This window comes from Callithrix jacchus, chromosome 7 (genome assembly GCF_049354715.1).
Source record: "Callithrix jacchus isolate 240 chromosome 7, calJac240_pri, whole genome shotgun sequence".
NCBI classification, from domain to species: Eukaryota; Metazoa; Chordata; class Mammalia; order Primates; family Cebidae; genus Callithrix; species Callithrix jacchus.
The window spans coordinates 122666678-122689090 of NC_133508.1; the positions used below are offsets into that span (position 1 = coordinate 122666678).

General features: G+C 38.2%; 1 protein-coding gene across 6 annotated transcripts in view; it reads right to left on the minus strand.

Moving 5' to 3' along the window:
• Nucleotides 1-22413, minus strand: part of DDAH1 (dimethylarginine dimethylaminohydrolase 1) — a 275942-nt gene that overhangs the window by 118786 nt on the left and 134743 nt on the right. The window lies entirely within an intron of this gene.

The following is a 22413-nucleotide window of genomic DNA, read 5'->3' on the forward strand; positions in this document are numbered from 1 at the left end:
GGCCTTTCTGTACAGTTTTGAATAGAAGTGGTCAGAGAGGAAATCCTTACTTTGTTCCCAATCGGAGAGGGCAAGTATTGAGTTTGTCACCCTAAAGTGTGTGTTGCTATAGGATTTTTGGTAAATGTTGTTTATCAAATAAAGTTCCTCTCTAATCTTAGTTTGCTGATATATATATACATATGTGTGTGTGTACATATATATGTACACATATATATATTTTTAATCATGAATGGGTATTAGATTTTGTCAAATGTTTTTTCTGCATACGTTAATATCAACATACATATTTTCTTCTTTAGCCTGTTGATGTAGTGGATTATACTGATTTTTCAAATGCTGAAATCAGCTTTGCATACCTGGCGTAAATGTCACTATGTCACTTGTTCATTGTGTATAATTCTTTTCATATATTATTAGATTCAATTTCCAAATATTTTATTGAGGATTTTGTATCTATGTCCATGAGAAATATTGGCATATAGTCCTTTCTTGTAATATCTTTATCTGGCTTTGGTATTAAGATAATACTGGCCACACAGAATGGGTTACAAAGTGCTCTCTCTGCTTTTGTTTTCTGAAAGAGATTAAGGAGAATTGGTGTTATGTCTTAAGTCTTTGATATAATTTAGCAATAAAATAGACTGAGCCTGGTATTTTTTTCTTTTTGTTATTAATTGCACTGAGATAAAGAGTGTAGAGAATGTGAAACTAACATATAGAATGAATTATGCAACCTGATTACTTTCAAATGTCTATATTTTTCAGCACAAATATGAACTAAGATGATATATATCCACATACTATATAAGTACAGAAAAGGAGATCTTTGTAGATATAAATTCAGTCTGGTGAGGCATACTTCTTAAAAAAACATTTTTCTCCTTTAGCCAGTATCTCCATTTTCTCAAATGTAAAAATAGACACCATTATCTCCCTCCTTTTTAGTTCATAGGGATATATAATTAGAAAAACACAAGTCAATTTTCCTGACTTCCTGAAGGATTTATCATAGGCCTACATGCCACCTTAGTGAAATTTCTAAGTGCTGTTATTAAATTTAGTATTTTTTAATTTTCCAAATTCTCTCCAATGAATATATATTTATTAGTTCTATCATCATAAAAAGTTATAAAATAAAGAGGACACCACCTTTGGCTTTCCTTTCTAATATAACAGTGTAAAAAAAAAGGAGCAAATATAAACACACAGGAAGAGGTAAGAAGTAAGTTATAGGAACAATGAGAATGATCACAGTCGTCTAATTAATTGTCACAGGCTGTCTGTAGAAGAGTATTTTTTTTTTTACTAAAACATTTACTTATGCTCTGCTAAGAAGCCTTCAATATTTCAATTATTGAGATCATATAGTATCATTTTTAAATTCAGCATTTCTTTGAAGTTCATTTTCATCTGAGCTGTCATGTCACACTAACTACTGGATGAAATTAGGCATTACATTACAATGCAATTCTTTCAGGTTGAAACCAAAATCTCACTTCAGGACTGTAGTTTTAGACTTGCACTTTTCAAAGACAACCCATCACTTCTTTTCTTATTTTTCTTTCTAGATTTTCACTTGTCCATCTATGCAAGGTAGCAATTTTACTCAGTTTTCTTCAGGCATTTTTATTTTGACTGATCTGAATTTGTATTCCTTTCCCCATAACTTCTAGTCCCTGCTTCTACAACTAGCATGCAATCTCTCAGACATTTATATTTCTTTGATGGATAAATCAGAGCTAGACTTCCCTCATCTATAAGGAATACTTTTGCCAACACAAATATAAAATATCAAACACACTTAGAGAATGCATTCTTAAGCAGAAACACTAGAATACTTTATTAAACAACTGTTTTCCAAGTCAGATCACCAGCAATACATAAAGATTGTATCTCCAGCCTGAGGTTTTATAGCAATTAATATTTCTTTGCAAGAACTTAAATCTGAGGATAAGAGAAGTTATTATGTTTTTCCAAGGTAGTTTAAAATTTCCCTCCAAAACACACATATTTAGTTTTGGCTGGTGGGTTGTTTCATTTTTAAAACAAAAATTGCTTGTGGTCTTGAAGAATTCTGGAACAGGCTGTCTGAGTTCAAATCTTGCACCCATCTTGTATTAGCTGAGTGACTTTGGTGAAGGACAGTTACTTAATTATCCTGGGCCTCAGTTTCTCTCTTTGAAAAACAGATTTATTCACCAAAATAATATTTATGAAGTGCTCATTTTGTGATAAGCACTAGTCTAGCTGCTGGGGATATAAATTAACAAAACAGATTTTAAAATATCCTATCCTGGTGGACCTCACATTACGTTCATTACTAATAGGGATAACTTCAGTGCCTCCCTCATAGGATTGATGCAAGAATTAAATTGATGAATATGTATGTAACACTTAGAACAGCGTCATAAAATGAGAGCTCAGTAAGAGCCATCATCAAAATCAAATATTTAATTTTCAATAAAAGTTTTCCTTATACGTTTTCCCATTCCTTGTTTCCTTAGAACTTAGGAATAATTGATTTAAGTTATAAAATAATAGTGTTAATGTGGTATTGCTAGGCCTCAATTTTCTTACCTATAAAATGGTGATATTTGCCACCCCCCTCCACAGTGTTGGTATAAAAATCAAATGAAACAATTTATATGAAAGTGCTTTGTAAAGCATCAAGTGTGACACAGACTAAATATATCATTATGTAGCAAGTCCTTATACTCAGAAGTTTTCAATACATGTTAATTGAATTAATTTGGGCCTAAGCAATTGCATAGCAACGATATGAGCATTTCTGAAATACTTGAGACCCAAGACACTAACCTATTATAAGTAGGTAACTAGCTACCAGTTCACTCAAATAACTTCTGCTAATTTAGTACTGCGTGTCAATAAATTACCTGAGATCTCAAAGGAGTTTCAAAACAAGCCCAGTGTGGTGGCTCATGCCTGTCATCTCAACAACTTGGGAGGTTGAGGCAAGAGGAGGGCTTGAGGCCAGGAGTTCGAGACCAGCCTGGACAATATAGTGGGATCCCATCTCCATAGCAAATTTTTAAAAACTTAGCCAGGCATGGTGGTGCACACCTGTAGTTCTAGCTACTTGAGAGGCTGAGGTGGGAGCACTGCTTGAGCCTAGGAGTTTGAGACTGCAGTGAGACATATTGTGCCACTGCATTCTAGCCTGGGCAACAGAGTGAAGCTCAGATTCATTAAAAAAAAAAAATACATTTTCCTTGTATATCCACTTGGGCTAAAACTTCTGCACCTCATTATCTTAAAGATGATGTTAGTTCAATTTCCTTATTTTATACTGAGGCAAATAAAGCTCAGAGAAGTTAAGTAAATTCCGCAGGATCATAGTTAGTGCCAATTTCCATTTCACCGTTAAACCAAGACAAGCACACACTAGGTGCCTTCACATATAAAAGAGAATACAGGTCTCTGATTCTCACTTAAATGTTACTCAGTTCTACAGCGTGTAAAGAGCTCATCATGCTTATGGCTCTGTTTTTGTTTTTGTTTTCCAAGTGTGCTAAAAAGAAAAGTGGAAGAGACAATGGAAAACAAACTAGAGAAGAGGGCATTCTGTACTACAGCATGCCTGAAAATCTGTTCATTTTCCGAAAATTTTTGATGCAAAACTCCAGATCTCCAACTGTCAAACAGCCTGTTCAGAAGGAAGAAGCTAGTTACAGAACTTTGTTTAGGGTTTTTATTCCAACTGGTTCATATGGTAACTTGGATTCAAGCTATTTTACAGCAGTGAGATTTTTATCTAGAAATAGCAAGTACGAAATGCTTGTGTCTTGCCAGTCCATGCAGAGCCAGCTCAAAGGGACAGACTGAAAGAGTCATCATCTTGTTACATGATCATTAAACTGGGTATGTTTACATGACTGTCTGTTGTAATTGCTCTGGGAAAACAAACACAGTGTAAATATTTTGTTTCTCTCTAAGGATGCAACAAAGAAAGAGGGATAAAAAAACGCATATTAGGAGCCCCTGATATTTGAGCATACATTTTTTTTCTTTTTGTACCCCTTCCACCTCATAAACAGTTGTGTGTTTCCTAATGAACTGCCTCCGCAAAATATCACAGGTGAGGGAGGGGATAGGAAAGACTCTAGTCTGTCAGGTGTCAAATCTCTAATAGTATGGCTGAACACAGGTGAGAATACAATCTAAGATGGGAAGACCCAACCCTTACACTCATGGCACCCAGTCTTATTGGTTGTAGAAGGCAACAGAAAGCTGGGGTCTTAACCAGCTGAGTCACAGGTAACTGCCACTAAGTGGTCGATGTAAATAAGAACTCAAGTAGTTTGTATGATCCAAGATCCTTCAAGTTATCCATCTGCCTTTTCAGACTTCTCAGAACCAAGGCTCAAGAGGCTATCATTGTATGTGAAGAAATTTGATTGGAGACTGCATTCGTCTGTTCTGAAGCTGCTAATAAAGACATACTTGAGACTGGGTAATTTAGAAAGGAAAAAGGTTTAACGGACTCACAGTTCCATATGGCTAGAGAGGCCTCATAATCATGGCAGAAGGCAAAGAAAGAGCAAAGTCAGGTCTTGCATGGCAGCAGGCTAGAGAGCATGCACAGGGGAACTACTCTTTATAAAACCATCAGATCTCATGAGATTTATTCATTATTAAGAGAACAGCATGGGAAAGACTTGCTCCCTTAGTTCAATTGCCTCCCACCTGGTCCCTCCCATGACACGTGGGAATTATGGGAGCTACAATTCAAAATAAGATTTGGGTGGGGACACAGCCAAACCATATCAGAAACCAACATTACTTAACAAGGGTAAGGTTGTTGCCAAGGTCAGAGAACTGATAGATCTGAGAAGGCAGTGGAAATGGTCTTGTTCCTCATCAATGTCCTGCAACAAAGACTCAAGAGAAGTAACTCCAGACAACACAAATAGCCAGCAACATGTCTGTTTGCTCCTTCTTGCCTGGACAGCAAAGAATGCTGTGCTTTATTCAGGAGATCAAGAATTTTAGCTAGAGGATCAGAACCCTGCTGGATTAAAATTTTCTGGTGCAACCTTCCTCTATTGAATATTTATGATAAAAAATAAGAATCTGTGGCCATATGAAAAAAAAGCAACATGAGGAAATGAAACAAGCAGAGGCAGCAGTTGTTGGAAGTCTAGAGCTATAGATCAGAAGGCCAGGAAACTGGGGATGGCTGTGGGGATAGGAGGCTTTTAATACTTTAAGTTCTGGGATACATGTACAGAATGTGCAGGTTACATAGGTATACATGTGCCATGGTGGTTTGCTGCACCCATCAACCCATCATCTACATTATGTATGTCTCCTGATGCTACCCATCCATAGCCCCCCACTCCCCAACAGACCCCAGTATATATGTTCCCTTCCCTGTGTCCATGTGTTCTCATTGTTCAACTCCCACTTATGAGAACATGCAGTTTGGTTTTATGTTCCTGTGTAAGTTTGCTGAGAATGATGGTTTCCAGCTTCATCCATGTCCCTGCAAAGGACATGAACTCATCCTTTTTTATGGCTGCATAGTATTCTATGGCGTATATGCACCACATTTTCTTTATCCAGTCTATCGTTGATGGGCATTTAGGTTGGTTCCAAGTCTTTGCTATTGTGAATAGCGCTGCAATAAATACAAGTGCATGTGTCTTTATATAGTAGAATGATTTACAATCCTTTGGGTATATACCCAGTAATGGGATTGCTGGGGCAAATGGTATTTTGGGTTCTAGATCCTTGAGGAATTGCCACACTATCTTCCACAATGGTTGAACTAATTTACACTCCCACCAACAGTGTAAAAGTGTTCTGGAGAGAGATCTAAGATGGCTGATTGGGAGCAGTTCAGGATTGTAGCTCCCAGTGAAAGCGCAGAGAGCAAGTGGATGCCACACTTCCAGACGAATTTTTGTTGCCCACGGACCAGGAGATTCCCAGCTGAGGAGCCCCACGGGTCGCCAGTGCGACTCTTTTGGCTGGCATGGCTGTTTTGCCAGCACCCCAGTGCAGTGGTTCTCAGTGTGAAGTATACGGGACTGGGTGCCCTTTTAGTTGGCGTTTGGAGCTCCGGGAAGGCAGAGTCACCCATTCAGCTAATTGAAAAGGAGACTGAAGCAGGGAGCCAGACTGAGAGATTCCTGGGCAGAAAAGCGCCACGAATCTCAATGCCGCTGTTTCAGCTGGCGCAGTGGGTCACCGCTGGGGAAATTCCCCCACAAAAAAACAGCAATTGGAAGCACTGAGGATTGAGAGTTTCACAGCAAGCACAGGTGAACCAGGGAAGGTCCAGCTCTGTGGGGTAGGGGCATCCACCAAAGGAAAACTAAGAAACAGAAAAAATATCATCACCAATAAGCTGGACTTCCACTCAGAGACCCAATCTGAAAGTCAGCAATTACAAAGATGACAGGTGGATAAATCCACGAAGATGGGAAGAAATCAGTGTAAAAAGGCTGAAAACATCCAAAATCAGAATGTCTCTCCTCCTACAGGGGATCGCAGCTCCTCATCAGCAACGGAACAAGGCCTGATGGAGAATGAGTTTGATGAATGACAGAATCAGGCTTCAGAAGGTGGATGATAAGAAACTTCTGTGAGTTAAAAGAACATGTTGTAGCCCAATGCAAAGAAACTAAGAACCTTGAAAAAAGGTTTAACTAAATGCTAATGAGAATAGACAATTTAGAGAGGAATATAAGTGAATTAATGGAGTTGAAAAACACAAAACGAGAACTTCATGAAGTATGCACATGTTTTAACAGTTGAATTGATCAAGTAGAAGGAAGGATATCAGAGGTCAAAGACCAACTTAATGAAATAAAACGAGAAGACAAGGTTAGAGAAAAAAGGGTAAAAAGGAATGAGCAAACTCTCCAAGAAATATGGGACTATGTGAAAAGACCTAATTTATGTTTGATAGGTGTACCTGAATGTCATGAAGAGAATGAATCCAAGCTGTAAAATATTTTTCAGGATATTATCCAGGAAAACTTTCCCAACCTAGTAAGGCAGGACAATACTCAACTCCAGGTAATACGGAGAACACCAAAAGATATACCTCAAGTAGAGCAACCCCAAGGCACATAATCATTAGATTCACCAGGGTTGAAATGAAGGAGAAAATACTAAGGGCAGCCAGAGAGAAAGGTCAGGTTACCCACAAAGGGAAGCCTATCAGACTCACAGCAGATCTCTCAGCAGAAACCTTACAAGCCAGAAGAGTGTGGGGGCCAATATTCAACATCCTTAAAGAAAAGAACTTTCAACCCAGAATTTCATATCCAGCCAAACTAAGCTTCATAAGCGAAGGAAAAATAAAATTTTTGCGAACAAGCAAGTACTCAGAGATTTTATTACCACCAGGCCTGCTCTACAAGAGCTTCTGAAAGAAGAATTACATATAGAAAGGAACAACCAGTATCAGCCATTCCAAAAACATACCAAAAGGTTAAGAGCATCACCATAATGAAGAATCTACATCAACTAAATGGGCAAAACAGCCAGCTTGCATTAAATGGCAGTATCAAACTCACATATACCAATATCAATCCTAAATTTAAATGGACTAAATGTCCCAATCAAAAGACACAGACAGGCAAATTGGATAAAAAGCCAAAACCCATCAGTATGCTGTATCCAGACCCATCTCACATGCAAGGATACACAAAGACTCAAAACAAAGGGATGGAGGAAGATTTACCAACCAAATGGAGAGAGAAAAAAAAAGTAGGAGTTGCAATTCTCGTCACTGATAAAATAGACTTTAAAGCAACAAAGACCAAAAGAGACAAAGAACAACATTACACACCAGGATCAATTCAACAAGAAGAGCTAAAGATCCTAAATATATACGTACCCAATACAGGAGCACCCAAATACATAAGGCAAGTTCTTAATGACTTACAAAGAGACTTAGACTCCCACACAATAATAGTGGGAGAATTTAACACTACATTGTCAATATTAGACAGATCCACAAGACAGAAAATTAACAAGAATATCCAGGACTTGAACTCAGACCTGGAACAAGTAAACTTAATACACATTTACAGAACTCTCCACCCCAAATCCAGAAAACATACATTTTTCTCAGTATCACATCACACCTATTATAAAAGTGACCACATAATTGGAAGTAAATCAATCATCAGCAATTGCATAGCATTTCACAGATTTAAATAAAATATTGGTTGGATACTTGTTTGTTATTTTCCTCCCTTATTACTTCCTGTCTCCATTGTTAAGCACACTTATTGGCATAAAAGAGGTTTTCAATACACATTTTTAGACTACATTCTTGCCTGGGCAATAGGGCAAGATTCCCATTCTCTCTCCTTCTTTCTCTTCCTCTTTCACCTTTCATTCTTTTTTTTTTCTGTCTTTTCTTTCTTTTTCTTCCTTTCTTTTTTTCTCTTTCAACAAAAAAAGTATTCCTATTTTCCCACATTGTCTCTGGCATCTGTTGTTTCCTGACTTTTTAAATGATCACCATTCTAACTGGTGTGAGATTTTATCTCATTGTGGTTTTGATTTGCATTTCTCTAATGACCAATGAGCTTTTTTTCATATGTCTGTTGGTTGCATAAATGTTTTGAGAAGTGTCTGTTCATATCTTTCACCCACTTTTTGATGGGGTTGTTTTTTTCTTGTAAATTTGTTTACGTTCCTTATAGATTCTGGATATTAGCCCTTTGTCAGATGGATAGATTGCAAAAATTTTCTCCCATCCTTTAGGCTGCCTGTTCACTCTGATGATAGTTTCTTTTGCTGCCTGGAAGCTCTTTAGTTTAATTAGATCCCATTTGTCAATTTTAACCTTTGTTGCCATTGCTTTTGGTGTTTTAGTCATGAAGTCTTTGCCCATGCCTATGTCCTGAATGGTACTGCCTAGGTTTTCTTCTAAGATTTGTATGGTTGTACATCTTATGTTTAAGTCTTTAATCCATCTTGAGTTAATTTTTGTATAAGGTGTAAGAAAGTGGTTCAGTTTCAGTTTTCTACATATGGCTAGACAGTTTTCCCAACACTATTTATTAAATAGGGAATCCTTTCCTCATTGCTTTTGTCAGGTTTGTCAAAGATCAGATGGTTGTAGATGTGTGGCATTATTTCTGAGGCCTCTATTCCATTGGTCTAGATTATCTGTTTTTGTACCCATACCATGTTGTTTTGGTTACTATACCCTTGTAGTACAGTTTCAAGTCAGGTAGTGTGATGCCTCCAGCTTTGTTCTTTTTGCTTAGGATTGTCTTGGATATATGGGCTCTTTTTTGGCTCCATATGAAATTTAGGGTAGTTTTTTTTTAATTCTGTGAAGAAAGTCAATAATAGTAGCTTGATTGGGACAGCGCTGAATCTATAAATTACTTTGGGCAGTATGGCCATTTTCATATTGATTCTTCCTAACCATAAGCATGGAATGTTTTTCTATTTGTGCCCTCTTATTTCCTTGAGCTGTGGTTTGTCGTTCTCCGTGAAGAGGTCCTTCACATCCCTTATAAGTTGTATTCGTAGGCATTTTATTCTCTTTGTAGCAATTATGAATGGGAGTTCACTCATGGTTTGGCTCTCTGGTTGTCTATTATTGGTGTGTAGGAATGCCTGTGATTTCTGCACATTGATTTTCTATCCTGAGACTTTGCTAAAGTTGCTTATCAGCTTAAGGAGATTTGGGGCTGAGACGATGAGATTTTCTAAATATACAATCATGTCATTTGCAAACAGATACAATTTGACTTCCTTTCTTCCTATCTGAATACACTTTCTTTCCTTCTCTTGTGTGACTGCCTTGACCAGAACTTCCAATACTATGTTGAATTAAAGTGGTGACAGAGGGCATCGGAGGCTGCAGTGAGTGGAGTCTTGTGCTGGTTTTCAAAGGGAATGAGTCCAGTTTTTGCCCATTCAGTGTGATACCGTGGGTCTGTCAGAAACAGCTCTTAGTATTTTGTGATATTGTCCATCAATACCTAGTTTATTGAGTGTTTTTAGTAAGAATGGGTGTTGAATTTTATCGAAGGCCTTTTCTGCATCTATTGAGATAATCATGTGGTTTTTGTCATTGGTTCTGCTTATGTGATGGATTATGTTTATTGATTTGCATATGTTGAACTAGCCTTGTATCCCAGGGATTAAGCCAACTTGATTATGGTAGATAAGCTTTTTGATGTGCTGTTGGATTCAGTTCGCCAGTATTTTATTGAGAATTTTCACACCAATGTTCATCAGGATATTGGCCTGAAATTGATAGGAGGCTTTTTAGTCCTGCTAAGGATAGCTAGGACAGCTGTGCAGGGCACCAGACAAATGCTTCACCTTCCTTGTCTGACAGTGAGAAAACAAAAGTTTCAAGAACTGAAGGGGACTAGGCTGTTCCTTAAGCTTAATCCTCCTCCTTTGTCTAATAGGAGAAAACCTATCTTCGCTTTCTTCTTCACTCCCTTCTTTCCTTCTTCCCTCCTTCCCCACCCCTAACTCCTCCTCTCTCCCTCCCTCCCTCTTATTTCTTCCTTCAAGAAGCTCTATGATAGTGCTAGAAACACTTCTACAGGGCCAAGCATGGTGGCTTATACCTGTAATCCCAGTACTTTGGGAGGCTGAGGTGGGTGGATCATGAGGTCAAGAGATGGAGACCATCCTGGCCAACATGGTGAAACCCCATCTTTACTAAAAATACAAAAATTAGCTGGCATTGGCATGTGCCTGTAATCCCAGCTACTTGGGAGGCTGAGGCAGGAGACTTGCTTGAACCAGGGAGTCAGAGGTTGCCGTGAGCTGAGATCGTGCCACTGCACTTCGGCCTGGCAACAGAGGGAGACTCCACCTCAAAAAAAGAGAAACAAACAAACACTTCCCCATGACCTCCCTTGTGCAGTAATGCATTTGACGCTATTAGGTGCCTCCTGATCTTTTACTCAGTAATTAGTAGTACCTCAATCCTGACAATGCTAATGCTTGGAGACATCAGCAATATTCCTTACATATATTTATTAACAACTTCATACAATAGGCAGGAGAGTCAACCTAACTGATATGAATGATCTTAAAGTGTACTGCCACTTCTCACACATGAAGTTGCTTTGAAATTACTGTAAGAAGCAGGCTCTCAGAGCATGATAATTTCCCACAACCTCAGGCACCTATCTATGCTCACATTCCCAATGAATATGATCTATGTTAACACAAACATGATAAGCTTTACAGTTAAATATTTTGTGCACTCCTAAATACAGTAAAAGGATTTCTAAAAGCACGTCAGGAAACGTGTGATGACTTTGTGGAGTTAGGAAGTTCTGAAAGGGCTGTGTAGAATGTACTCCTTCTTTAGGTCCATGTCCTTCTGTACCTTTCCCTAGACTGTGACCTCCTGTTTGGCGGCCCTAGAGCATGAAGAGATGAATAAAGGCTCAAGACAGCAAGATTGAACATCACCACACTGGAACTCCTTGAAAGTGTGGCCTCTTCATCTCCCATTTTTTTTCCCCACAGGCTAACAGGTACATAGTTAAGTAGGCCCTCAGTTAACCAGTGATAAATCAATGAGACAACTCCCACCTATTCCTCCCAAAGCTATGATTCTCAGATGTCTAAGCAACACCAGAACAGAGATAACGCAAATTCTGTCATTATGCATGCTTCTAAATATCATCAAATCTATTTTATTTTTGTGTGTATTCTTTCTGACCAATTTTCATTTCCAGTAGATTCCACCTTTCCTGGAATGGTCAATTTTTTTCAGTAGATTCCATCCTGCCTGGAATGATGAAAGAATACCACATCTCTTAATGGCACAATTGAATTGTACTCAGGAAATGCAGTTATTTTAATATCATTTTAAACCAAAGATAATTAAGAATATGAATCTTCCCAGGAAAATATCACATGACATATTGCAGAATGAAGCGTAAGTGAATCTCAGTTTACTTGATGATTTCGTTTATCTACTTCACCTTCCATTAGTTAATTCAAATGTTTAGTATTTAAGGCATCTAAAAATCAACAGGAACTTTTCACTTTTAATTCTGGTATTTTAGCATCTTGAAGGCATAGCATGGTGAGAGCAAATTAGGGACATGAACTGATCAAGACCTGGACTAACTCCCACAAAACAAAATAAACAAAACAATATTCCAGATCTTATAATTCTCCATTTTAGTTTTGGCTTAAATATATTGGTTCAGAGAAGAGGACTACAGATGGTGGAATCTACTATATGACCATGTTATTTACACTGTGTAATTAATACCAATCCATGTAACAAAACTGGTTTTGGCCAGTTTTCACAGGTATTATTGTCAATCCAACAACTAAGCAAACATCATGCATAAAACTTGTACTGAATTCTCAAGCTGGGAAAAAGTTGAGCTAATTTTTCAAAATCTCAAGCTTCCATATTTTGTACGATTCCTTCATAAGGACATCATTAAAATATCCATGTTCTTTCATAAAAACAACGTCAACAAGCTAACAGCCATGCAACATAATCCACATAGGTTATTTGTAGCCTAAGCTATGTTAATTATGAAGAGAAATGCTAAGGAGACTTTAAACTTAAGATACAAATAAAATATTTTATTATTTCTGATTTAGCTCATTCAAAATCCACATATGTTAAATGTTCTTGATATTTGATTTTGTAGAAAAGAAATACTTAAATCTTCAGGTAATTATTTACATTACTTAGATCAAACATAGGATTCAAAAAAATAATTCAAAATTTTTTGTACACTATTAAGAATGAAAATACATTTAAGATACCATATTAGGGTGTAAAATGTAATCAAAGTGACTGATTTTTCCTGTTGTGATTTCCTTGTTCTACTTACACTGTTACCTTCAACCCATCCTAATAGCACATCATAAAATGACCTGTTTCTCATCCTTTATTGTTTATTACATTTTATTTATTACATTTACCATTTTGATCCATCTTGAGTTTTGATATATCATATGATACCTCAATTTTTAAAAATGATTATTAGTTCCCTACCCCATTGACCTGTGATGCCTCCTTATCAGATTTTTATGTATACTTAAGTCTGTCCCAAGACTATTACGTTTAATTTTTATGTCTATTCTTACACTAGTATCACTTTAATTATTGAAGTATCATATTCTGGTTTTTTAATTTTTTTGAGACAGGGTCTCTCTCTGTCACCCCGGATGGAGTAGAGTGGCATGATCTTGGCTCACTGCAACCTGTGCTTCCCAGGTTCAAATGAGTCTCCCTCCTCAGCCTCCAGGGTAGCTGGGACTACAGCAGTGTGCCACCATGCCTAGCTAATTTTTATATTTTTAGTAGAGTCAGGGTTTCGCTATGCTGCCCGGGCTGGTCTTGAACTCCGGAGCTCAAGCAATCCTCCTGTCTTGGCCACTGAAAGTGTATGGATTACAGGCCTTAGCCACTGTGCCTTGTCTAATATTGTTTTAAATGTTACAATAAGGGACATTCTCTGAACAAACACTATCCCCTCTTCTTCAGAATGTTCTCGGCTATTTTCATCTACTTATTCTAGAATCTAGGCAAACTTTAATTTACTTCCCAGGCAAAAAATCCTTTCAGAATTTGATTGGAACAATATTAAATATAGAATATTGAAATTAATAATTAGTATATACTATTAAAGGTTATTAAATAAATTTAGAAAAAATAGAAATCTTGACAATATACAGTAAGTAGGGATTAAGTAGATTACATATCCTTTTATTTTGTTCTATGTCTCTAAGTTTTACTGTTTTCCTTGTGTGGGTCCTATAAGTGTTTTAATAAAAATTTTTCCAAGGCATTTTATATTTGTGTAAGATTTAAAAAATATATTTGCTAACAGATTGATTCTATGTAAAATAAGAATGGATTTTTCCACTTAATTTGCCCATTCACTTTCTCATTAAAGACAATAGTAAGAAGGCAGGGGAAAGGTAGAACAGAGTTCGATCTGTAAGTGACTGTAATCAACTGAGATAACTCAGTATCTTGGACTAGCCTGCCCACTAGTTTCGATATTTTTCTATTTGATTACCTTGAGGTTTCTAATTAAATAATTTAACAGAGCAAATAACATGATTTTGGCTCCTTCCTTTCCAACAGTTATTATTTCATTCACTAAATATTCATTGAGCATCTACTGTATGCTGGGCATAATACTAGATAACAGGAATAAATATACAAATATCCCCATCCTAGTGGAGCTTACATGCTAGTGAGGGATGAAAAATAACTACAACAAGTAAATGTAGTATGTGAGAAGGTAATAAGTCCTATGGAAAAGTAGTGAAGAGTAAGGGAGACAGAAATGCAGGAGGTGGAGAGCTGTACAATATTAAATAATAAAATGATCTGCTTAGGTCTCCCTGAGCAAAGGCCTGAAGGAAGTGAGTGCCACATATATATGGTGCTCTCACTCACTATATATATAAATGGGAGAGAAGCATTTGAGGCAGACAGAACAAAAGCTCAAAAGAAGGAGTGTTTCTGGGCAGTGGCTGAATGGGAGTGTGCCCAGAATAAAACAGTAAGTAAAATAAAGGGGGCATCTGATTGTTCTGGACCACTTACATCTATTTTGGTTTTGGATTTTTTTTTTTTTTTTTTGAGACAGAGTTTCTCTCTCTCTCTCTCTGTTGCCCAGGCTGGAGTACAGTGTGGCACAATCTTGTCTCACTGCAACCTCTGCTTCCTGGGTTCAAGCGATTCTCATGCCTCAGCCTCCCGAGCAGCTGGGACTACTGGTGTGTGCCACCATGCCCAGCTAATTTTTTGTGTTTTTTGTAGAGATGGGGTTTCACCATGTTGTCTAGTCTGGTTTTGAACTCCTGACATCAAGTGATCCACCCACATCGGCCTTCCAAGTTCTGGAATTGCAGACTTGAGCCACCATGCCTGGCCACTTGTGTCTGTTTTATATTTTATTGCATTGGCCATAAATTCAAGAACAATATTAAAAATAGTGAAAAAAGGTCTCCTTAACTTGTGGTAATTTTTTAAATTATTTTTTTCTTTTATTTTTAACTTTATTTTTAACCTCTGGAAGAAACTTGTAATAATTTTTAATAGGAATACTTTTACACTTTTGTATTGATCACTGATTTAATATTTATCATATTTTAAAGCTATATATGAATTCACATTAACAGGACAAAGAACATGGGCATAAGGTATACTAAAATGGACAATAAAGCTTTTGACTAAAACCCCAGGGAAAGCTGTGGCATATCATGAATACAAATGTGTTAGATGAGATGAGAAAGCATGTATTGTTGATGTGAAAACGTATGCTATAGCAATCTGGTACACTGTGAGCCTCAGTCAGAGCTGGCTCAGGCACAGAGTGGTGCTGATGCTGTAGGAGCTCTGCAGGCTGTGCTGGTAATAGTGCCCAGCTCATCTCTGGGCTTCAGTGTCCTGGACTAACTAATGAGTATTATAGTGGGGGTGAGAAGGGGTGTGAAGTAAGAGAAGAGAGCAGCTTTACGGCCACACAGGGCCATTACTGGTGGAAAGGGAGGCCTTAAGAGGAGGTGAGGATCACAGTTGTGAAGCAGTAGAGATTTTTGAAAACTCTCAGTTCTTGTACATTTCTGCCCAGGGCCAACCCTATCACTTTAAGTTGAAACAGGTGTCGCAGGAGGCACTACTCAAGCAAGGTTCACAGGTGCCTCCATGGTTTTAAAATAAGTTCATAAATTCTTAGACATTCTTCTCACAAAACATAAAGACTAATTTCCTTTCCTTTGAATATGGGGCAGTTTCAGTGGCTCACTTCTAACCAAAAAATTGTGATGGAAGTGATGCTGAATGACTTCTGAGGCTAGCTTGAACAAGACAATGCAGCTTCTACCTGGTTCTCCCTCTCTTGCTGCCTGTCACCAGCCCCTCCACACACATTAGGCACCCTGAACTAACATGGACATGGAATAAGCCTAGCAACCCTGATACCACCATGCAGGAGAAGTCACATGGCATGTCCACACAGTGATGAAGAGGCCTGTGGAGCCTCTGCTCTGCCAGTCTCCAGTTAGTTACCTGAGTCTTCCCAGTATCAACTGCTGGACACTAAATTAAAGTTGACCCTTGAACAACAGGGGTTTGAACTGAGGGGAGTCCATTAATATGCAGATCTTCTTCCGCCTCTGCCACCCCTGAGAAAGCAAGACCAACCCTTCCTCTTTTTTCTCCTCCTCAGCCCACCCAATCTGAAGACACGAATAAGACTTTTATGATAATATTTTTCCACTTGATGAATATATTTTCCTAATAACAATTTCTTTCTCTAACTTAATTATTAGATTAAAACAGATAAGACATACAAGACAAAATATGTGTTAATGAACTTTATGTTATTATTGATAAGGCTTCCAGGCAACAGTAGGCTATATGTAGTTAGGTTTTGGGGGAATCAAAAGTTACAGGCAGTTTTTTTATACCAATGTATTTACTCTCCTAAATATCCAATGGAAATTTATAAGATTCCCTAATAGACACATAAGCATAATTACCACTAAATACAGATTAACCATCAATGTTAGAACTTGTATGATTCATGTAATTTGTTCCCACTAACTCCTTATTTCTCACAACAAATCTAACACATGGCAGTTTGGAACTTTTCACAATAGCAAAGACATAGAATCAACCCAAATGCCCACCACTGGTGTACTGGATAAAGAAAATGTGGTACATATACACCATGTTAACACTATGCAGCCAAATCCTGTCCTTTGCAGCAACATAGACGCAGCTGGAGGCCATTATCCTAAGTGAATTAATGCAGAAACAAACCAAATACCAGCATGTTCTCACTTATAAGTGAGAACTTATAAACATTTCACGCACATGGATGCAAAGAGGGGAATAACAGACACTGGGGGTTACTTCAGGGTGGAGGGCTGGGGGAGGAGGATGAGGATCAAAAACTACCTATTGGGCATCATGCTCACTACCTGGGTGATGAAATCATCTGTACACCAAACCACAGCAACATGCAATTTACCCATGTAAAGGACCTGAACATGTACCTCTTGAACCTAAAGTAAAAACTAGAAGAAAAAAATTTTAGGGCTCCTTAAAATGGCTCTTTATGAGACTAAAACAATTGGCTGAATTTCTATTTAAGGGTAAGATCTGTTCAAGAATGTAGAGATTTAAAATCTATTTGCCATCTGAGAACATTCTGTAGCTCTTCCACTTTTTGGAAGATGAGCCTAGTGACAGGAAAGCTCTGCAGACTTTTGACTGTGTGAAAGTTGATGCCCCAATCCCCATGTTTTTCAAGGGTCAACTGTATTCTAGTTCTCTTTGAGCAATCCCAGCTGACACCAAGCAAAGCAGAGACATGTTATCCCACCAAGTCCTGCCCAAACTGCAAATTCATGAGCAAATTAAATGCTGCCATTGATTTAAGCCACTATATTTTGGAAAAATTTGTTACGCAGCAATAACCAAAAGAGAAATCAAGATGATACTGGAGGAAGATCTATTTTTAAAGGGCTCTTAGATTTTGAGGTATGGTATATTGATATTTACAGGTTTTTGTTGAGCAGATGAGGGTAGGTCAAAATATAACTTAGGAGAAACTAGTAGTGAATAAAAAGCTTTATAACAGGATGGTAATTAAAAGGATGGGTATTGAACTCAAAACAGACAAAATTTGAGTAGAAATAACTTGTCTTTATTAAGATTGTGATCTTAGTCATGGTGTTTAACTTTGTTGAACTCCAACTAGCTCATTTGTAAACTGTGATTAAATTTATAGAATTGTAAAGATTAAGTAAACTGATAGGTATGCTTAATTAATGGTGACTATTATAGTCAGTCATTGTTATTTCTGCAGTTTCACTATCTTTGCATTCTGCCATAATAAACTGGGGTAGAATACAAATGTTCCGGCTTAGGTGAGTTACTAAGCATCCTTCTGTACAGACAATTCGCCAGTTAATCAGGACTTTCCTACTGTACCCTCTACCTTTTCTGCATTCTGCTAGAACTGTGGAAGATAAAGAAAAACATTGAATATCACACCCTGGGAAGCCAACAACTTAAAAATCCTAAACTGAGTGACATGGGAGCAAATGTCATGGGACTGCAGCTTCCCAAGTGTCTGACATAGTTCTGATCTCTAAGCTCTCTGCCAGAGGGCTACAAGGCTGTGGAAAAGGCTTCCATTACATCCCTCGCTGCTACAGAGATTTCTGCACATTATACATATCATCAGTATTTAGTAATCAATACCTTATACATGACACTCTTCTCTTGGTTCTTAAATCTGTTTTCTAAAACTGTCTGCTCTTCAAGACAAATTTTTCTCTTGGTTCTTACATCTGTTTTCTAAAACTGTCTGCTCTTCAAGACAAATTTTAATCATCTAGTTAACACACATTAAAAAGTGCTTTCAATGTAAAGTTTATAAAGAACTCAACATACAGTTCAACTAACGCTTGTTGTGTGTCTACTAGGACCCAGGCACAATCAGCTGGAAACTATCAAAGTGAAATTTAACTCAGGTAGGGTGATCTAGTATCTAGTAAGAATAACAAGACAATTCTTCTGTAATGGAGTTTTTACTAATTTTCCTATGTTAGGAGATATTTAAAATTTTTAAGACTGATAGAAAAGCAGATAATTCATAATCCTAATAAGATTACAGCATTTTAAATATATGTGTTCTAAAACAGTTCAGATAGTAGCCTCTAATAGGATGTCTCATAGTTATACAAAAAGAAGTTCATACTTTTCTGAAAGAAACTCAGGGTTCTAATTGAGAAACTGGATGATGATACACGTCAAAACAAAACCTGACATAGGCTTTAAAAGCCTTTAGTCCCACATAAATTTTGCCAAGCTTAAGATTTTTTCTTTCTATCATTTTCCACAATAATGAATATTGAGGATGTATCTGATATTTATAAGCATTAACCAGTATAAAAAGAAACAAAAGGCCGGGCGCGGTGGCTCACGCCTGTAATCCCAGCACTTTGGGAGGCCGAGGCGGGTGGATCACAAGGTCAAGAGATCGAGACCATCCTGGTCAACATGGTGAAACCCCGTCTCTACTAAAAATTACAAAAAATTAGCTGGGCACGGTGGCGCGTGCCTGTAATCCCAGCTACTCAGGAGGCTGAGGCAGGAGAATTGCCTGAACCCAGGGGGCGGAGGTTGCGGTGAGCCGAGATTGCGCCATTGCACTCCAGCCTGGGTAACAAGAGCGAAACTCCGTCTCAAAAAAAAAAAAAAGAAACAAAATATCATTGCATAATTAAGGTACTTTTTTGTTATACTTTTTCCAAATCAACATGCTTTTTCCTTAAAGTCTGATTTTTTTAAGGGCAGGACCCTGAGTCAGACCTTTGATCTTCTTTAAAGTTCCAAACACCTCCATCCCCTTTTGCTATTTGCCTCTCTCCTCTTCAACTTTCCAAAATCCCTCTGAAACTGATGTGCAAGACCCCCATGCATTGTGAGCTCACAGGGGTCTAGGCAGAGGTGAGTAGCCAGGAAAGACTGCTATATGGTTCTATGAATTATCTTCTGAAACTTGGAAGTTTATTTATCATACTTGGCCTTACACAGGACTACTCTCAATAATTCCAGTCTTTGAAGGGGCTAGAGAATGTTATGTAAAACTACTCAAGCTTCAACTTTTCATAGGTCAGAAATACCCAGGGGCTTTGGTTTTTAATGTAACTTCCTTAGATAAAAGTAAGTTTCCTTTTTCCAATCCGGGAAGTGGATGTCTGTAATACAACATAAATTACACAGTTTCTGATTTTACTGTCTAGACACCATCAACCTCCTTAACACTACCTTCTCTGTCAAAAGTCTGGGCAGGGCCCAAAAAAAACTGATGTCCAACTAAGCTCGGAAATATATTTCTTCCAACTAAAGCTGGCAGGATTCTGGTGAGCACATTTGAAGCCAACAAAAAGCAGGATTGGAAAATTAAGAATGGTTAAAAAGAAAGAGGGCAAGTACAAAACTCTTTCACAAATTAACAAGGCTCAATGGCATCAAGTACTTGGAAAGTTTCCATCTCCACCCCACCTTCTAAATAAAGTGGCATATCAGCCCTACAGACAAACACCAGAATTTTGAGAGCCTCACTATCCTTGATAAAGGCTCCATGTCCGACAGATGCAGATAATAAGCGAATTAAAGCACATGCTCAAGAGGATAGCAACACTCACCTCGATTTTTACAGGACTTTTCTGAGCTCAAAGTCATCCTCACAGGACACAAGGAAGGAAAGATTACAGTGTTGAGAAAGGAAGTAAGAAATCAGTTGCTTGTTCAGGGATGAAAGTGACAGACTGCACAAGGACTGAAAATTTGCTACCCTTCTCAGATCACCCAACTGCTTTCCTCCAAGCCCGCCGAGGAAACACTACGTTATCTGAATAATAGCAGTAGTAATAATAGTAATGGCAGCTATCACTGAGTGACTACAATATATGCTATGTGCTCCACTAGATGTTTCATATTTATTATTCTCACAATAGTATAACTTTCAACTTCTATGCCATAGAGCAGGATTCAGCAAAAGAGAGATCTGTCTTGGATCACATCTAAAGAGGATTCGTTTCTGAAATTCCAAAAGAATGGTTTTGATGATATCTTCCTTACAAATTGCACTTTAACATTATGAAGACTTTTCACATATATTTTTTTCATTTCATCTTCACAAAAGTGTTGAGTGGCAGGAATCATTACCCATATTTCATCTACGAGAAAACTAGGCCCGGGAACATGGTGAACAAAGCCACATACTCCTAAGAACAAGGCTAGGCTTAACCACAGGCATCCTGATTTGAAGTCCCGTGTCAAAGTTCAGCCTACAAAGTGGCCCCGCAGGGTAGGTCCTGAGAATACTGTGAGTACTAAACTATATTGAATATAGTCTACTCACATTCACTGAACACCTACTGCATGCTCCTCACTGTGCTCTGTGCTAGGGGCTGAGAAGTGAAAAGGTTACAGGTGCTGTGGGAAAGGAGTTCACAGATGTGTGAGAAACTATCCAAATAAGTAAGTACAATACGGAGTGCTATGTGCTGACAAAGGTATGGGGCTGTATTAGTCAGGGCTCTCTAGAGGGACAGAACTAATGGAATAGATACATACATATAAAGGTGAGCTTAGTAAGTATTAACTCACACAATCACAAGGTCGCACAATAGGCCATCTGCAGGCTGAAGAGCAAGGAGATCCTGCCCAAGTTCGAAAACCGAAGAACTTGGAGTCCGATGTTCTAGGGCAGGAAGCATCCAGCACAGGAGAAAGATGTAGGCTGGGAGGCCAGGCCAGTCTCTCATTTCACATTTTTCTGCCTGCTTATATTCTAGCAATGCTGGCAGCTGATTAGACTATGCTTACCCAGATTAAGGGTGGGTCTGTCTTCCCCAGCCCACGACCCAAATGCCAATCTCCTTTGGCAACACCCTCATAGACACATCCGGGATCAATACTTTGTATCCTTCAATCAAGTTGACACTTAGTACTTAGCATCACAGGGGAACATGATAGCTCCAGGAGTCTGGGGAGCTTCAAGGAGAAGGGGCATCTGAGCTAGGGTTAGGAGGATGAATTCAGGAGTTTAGCAAGCATATTTTTGATTATCAAGAAAGAAGCATAAAAGATTAGTGATTTGTGCAATACAAGACAGTGCCTAAGATCAAATATTTAGAAACCTTGACATACGTGAATCTGCAGGCCAGACTATATGGCATCAATTTAGGATAGATGGTTAATGCAAAAAACAAGTGAAGATATGTGAAAGAATAAAGAGGTCCTTCTGTCCTTCCTAAAGGGTACATGCTCAAAGAAAACATCATGGTACATTGAATTAACTAATTTACTTACCTACTTATTTATTTTTGAGACAGGGTCTTGCTCTGTTATCCAGGCTGGAGTGCAGTGGTGCAAACATGGCTCATTGAAGCTTTGACCTCCTAGGCTCAAGCAATCCTCCTGCCTTAGCCTCCTGAACAGATGGCACCACAAGTGTGCATCACAATGCCCAGATAGTATTTTTTTTCTTTTAAGAGACAGGGTCTCTTCACGTTGCCTAGGCTGATCTCAATCACCAGGCTTCAAGCCATCCTCCCTCCTTGGCCTCCCAAAATACTGGGATTATAGACATGAGCCATCACACCAGGCTTCAAGTTACATTTTAAAGCCAAATGAATCTATCCCAATAGTTAAATGCCATCTGCAATGACATCAGGAACAGCCAGACACTTATTTTCTAGTGCATGTCTGACTGGGGCAGGTCAGAAGTTGAGACATTCATGCTGTGAGCTGTACTGCTCCAGCAATTGCCCATAAACTTGTTGTATTAGTCTGCTTTCATACTGCTAAAAAGAACTGCCTGAGACTGGGTAATTTATAGAAGAAAGAGGTTTAAT